General features: G+C 37.1%; 1 pseudogene; it reads right to left on the minus strand.

Moving 5' to 3' along the window:
- Positions 1-1,800: 1,800 nt before the first annotated feature.
- On the minus strand, positions 1,801-4,619 carry LOC139469507 (prosaposin-like; annotated as a pseudogene).

Raw genomic sequence — 4,619 nt, forward strand, 5'->3', positions numbered from 1 at the left:
TCACTTGTACCATGCAAAGAAATGGTTGAACCTTACATGTCTCCTTATTGTCTTTGTCACTGTACATTTACATGATCCCCGGTAAAGTGCCCGTGTGTGAAGCGGATATATATGACTGAGCCGTGGAGCAGTGAATATAATTTCAATTAATCAAAAGAGAGTATCAATATTCAAGAGCACCCATGTGTGTCATAGCATTATATCACCCGTCACGAGTGCTGATGAAACTGACATACTGTTCAAAGAGGCGTTAACCTAAACTCAGTCACTCTTTGCTGTACAAGCGATAGCTTCGTTCTGTTTATCTTCTTAGGATATCTGTTGAAAATAGTAATCGTAATGGGTTCATTTGCCAATAACTGTTTTATTTCAATTTGTTTCAGGAATTAACTGGTGACAACTTATCATGTTCATTTGTCTTGATCCTGTATACATGTGTCTCCTCCTTTAATCGTATAATGTCTGGTTCTGGGTATTTAGTTCACCGCATAATGGTCTATCCTCAAGTATGAGGATGCGATTGGTTCAGTCGTCTGAGGTGCCGCTATTTGCTGTGCAGAGTTGCGTTCCTTGGACAAACCAAACCCAACTCACTTCCTCTATCCTCAAAATAGAACGATAATAGAAAAACGTGTTAAAGTAGTTTCATTTGATCATCAGTTGACCAGCCTGGACCAATTTCTTTGCGTTCTTGACTGTCGAGATTCTATGTTGTGTATGGTGTGATAAATTATGGCGTTCCACTAGGATTCGATTGCTAAATAATTTCCACGTGCCTATTATATGACACAGGTTCAACAAATGATCTCCAAATCTCACATAAACGTCCAAGCAACAACAGTACTCTGGTCAAATGCAAAGTTTTATTGACAATGTTTTACAGGTGAAGTTGTTCGTGGGCGATGAAGGATCGAGAGGCAGCATTGTCAGCATCTGCAATACCAAAAATACACACTGAAGTTAACCGTGTCATGTGTAATAATGTAAGAATATTTCATATCATGACTAGTCATCAGGAAAGTGGACAGAGCATCCGTCCGGTGAGCAGAAGACAGTTGGTCCAGAGTAAGTATTTCTCCCAATCAACCTATGCTGGTCGTTAGAGGCAACTTAATGGGCCGAGTGGCCAGGCTCGGTAATTTGGCTAATTGCGTGTCTGGTTCAGACAGGCCTTCATATAGCTGGAATAGTGCTGATTGTGGCGTTGAAGTAAACGAAACAAACAGTCAATAGTTCCAACCAAAACTTGTTCCTCAGACAGCGCTGTAACTATTGCGTAGACAGAAGGAAAACCTCCGTGGTGTATTGGACAGGGCGTCTGCCCGAGGCGCCATTGTAATTATTGTGGAGTAATTTGTCCTGATTTGTAAACGTAGTTAATTTTTGTAATTCATTTGTTGATTGTATACAACATGCTGGTTGTTTGTTGGTTCAACACGAAGTTCTTTTACATTTAGATTTTTGGATTAACATACTTTTTCAATTTGGGAACCAACACGAAACAGTACATAATTTCAATTTGTAAAAGGAGAGTAGCAATGTTCAAAAGCACCCGTGTGTGCTTTAGCGCAACATCAACCATCAACAAGCACTGGCCGGCTCGGTGTCTGAGTACAATGTGTCAGAGTGGGTTTCAATGTGAATCTGCGACATGGCACCTCAGTGAGCAAGCACTATAAAGTCCGGACAAGAACAAGCCGCCACATGGAGTGCAATAATCTTGAACGCGATGTTAAAACTCATCCCGCCTCACTTCACCTTACCTCGCCTATATCACGTTCAATACAACTCACCTTACAACTAGTTGGCACCACACATACCAAGTCGGTTGCATGACGTTTTAACATTCTGTAATAAAAAAGTGTTCCATTCATTTACATATTTTTAATTAAATAAACAGTAGTCTTTAAACTCTAACTATCCAGGTGTTCATACTTCATTCCGATCATACATATTGATAAGTGTCCTTAATGGATATGTGTAAAGAAATCGACATATATGTCTGTAAAGTGTAAGTTTATGTATATATCAAAACAATGAGTATCTCACTTATACATCCAACATTTACTTACCACCAAATCTAGTAGCTCGATTTCCATTTCGATTGCTGCATCTAGAAAGTCAGCACACTGAAACAGAGTACACAGAATGCTCAAACATAATTAGATGAATGTGAAATTGTATACATACATACATTATATAATGATATAAGAATATATATCATGACTGATTATGAAATTAACTGTAACACAATATGAGGGGCGACCTACGGGATCAGATGGTCAGGCTAGCTGACTTGGATTGTGCACGTCATTGTATCCGATACTCATGGTGTCAAACACATGGATTGTCTAGGACTACAATAAGGAAAGAACTACTGAATTTATATCATAATCAGAAAACTGAACAATGATTGGATAACTATATACACACCTGTTCCTGGCGGTCTTCGCTGAGCTTTTCACAGAACATGGTTTCGATCAGTTCATTTACAGAGGCCTGTAAAAGAAAAGTTTTTAACTACACGTAGTCATGATTTTATGATTGCATTACATCAACGTGTACGATTTGTTAATTTAACTTAAAACAAGATTGTACATATTTTATGTATTTGGGGAAATAACGCAAATGTGCCAGGCCAACATAGGAGTGATAAACCTTTTCAATATTTGTCACTCACAACAGTGTCCATTTGCCTTTCTTTGACATCTTTGAGAAAGTTCTTGCAGTCTTTGCATCGCCCTCTCCCTTGAACCTACGAAACATGAAATGACAAATTGAATGCATCATTATGCCTACAGTTTTTAAACTTTCGTTTGTAACCAATGTAACAATAATATTGCAGCACAATAAGTGTGACGAAAGACGAACCTACTTTCGAACCAAATAAATTGTACAAATCATGAACACGTTAAGACATTCATTTGATTGTGAGTAAGTTTGATGAGTTATACTCACTAAACCTGTTGACTAGAGGACTAGTACTAGGTTTTAATCTTGCCTTGTTTGTAGGTGTGTTCATGTTGGCGGTATCAAGCGACGGACAGTACTTGGTGGCTTTACAGATGGCTTCAGGGCTCTGTGAAGGTGAACACAATTACATGATATGTTGTAAAACCCAATCTTTTTACTTACTCGCAGTGTACAATAATAAATATAGAGTTAAAGGGTAAAATCATAGTCCAATCCTCATCATTTCGTGTAACTCAGTGAAAACATAGTAAAGGTTATTATTCTGATAAAGGAAATGTAAGCTCAAATGCTGATATAGAGTTTTCCATCTCCTTCCATCTGATTGGTACATTCCTGAACTTTTTGCATCAATCACCTTTTTCATGATGTCAGTATATGCAAATGTAAGCTGACGCAATCTTGTGCTTCATGATTAGTCCATTGATTGGAGCAGGATTTCGGATGATGTAAAAGTTAACAGTTACCTGACTGTTGACTTTGTCCTTCTTCTTCTGGCATATGTTCTGCACTTTTGTCTTACACTGCAAATACGCGTTTTTACAATGTTTTTAAGGATCAACACAGTTTGCAATGAATATAGATTATTGTTCCTTTTTAATTATCTATCTTGTTAATACCACATAAATATTAGTTTATCTAATTAACAGAGTTAAGGATCCACACAGTTTGCAATGAATATATATTATTGTTCCTTTTTAATTATCTACCTTGTGATATATTCAGTACATTGCTCTTTGCAATGAAACGTTTGATCTTGTTGTTTATGAAATCCGTTTGTTTACTATTGAGAACTATTATTTATCTCACCTCTTCCACCTTGCTGGGTTCCATTGTAAACAGACGTTGTTCATTTTGGCTTCCTGTTCCTCCTGAAACACATGTTATATAAAAACTCAGTACAATAGATCTGGAGAAGAGACATGAGTGTATTTGTGACATGTTTACATCCTTATGTTGAGGGGTAGACTTATTTTTAATTATATGTAGTAATAGATCTATGTGTAGTAGATAGAATAGTGATAAAAATATGAGAGTAGGGTTCAGTACAATATTCTACCAACGACTGGACAGATGCCATTTATTTTGGGAAATTGGAAAATTCAGATGTAGATTCCGAAACTGAACACTTGGTTGACAGGTCCCATTACTTTATGTATTATATTGAGGGTAGGGGTATAAACCATTAGTGTATCATTAAAAAGATAATGTTCTAAACATGTATGTATATGTAAGTGTGGACATTTAGAAATAACACAATCTTTACGAACTATAATGGGATATAGTCGGTATTATTTACGTACAATCGATTCGAGTTCCATCTCCTGGCGATCAGTAATGAAAGCGATGCAATCAGCGCACACATCATTTCCATCCTGTATCGACAGTGCCATAGCTGAAAACATGTCAATATAAAACGTCAACGCGTCAACTTTAGTCAAAAAATGATTAATGTAAATATGTTTAGATTCGAACACATCAGAAAAAGAGTGAATGCAGATAATTGGATTTCCGTAAATATTATATTGCTGCGCCTTAGCCACGACCATCGTATCTGCTGAGAAGTGGATAGTAAGAAGGCCTGGCCATTTAAAACACTCACCTTGGCTTGCTACAACAACGACTGCAAATGCGAAAAAGGTCTTCAT

Source organism: Haliotis cracherodii, unplaced genomic scaffold (assembly GCF_022045235.1).
Source record: "Haliotis cracherodii isolate W230 unplaced genomic scaffold, xgHalCrac1.p SCAF_2, whole genome shotgun sequence".
Classification (NCBI taxonomy): Eukaryota; Metazoa; Mollusca; class Gastropoda; order Lepetellida; family Haliotidae; genus Haliotis; species Haliotis cracherodii.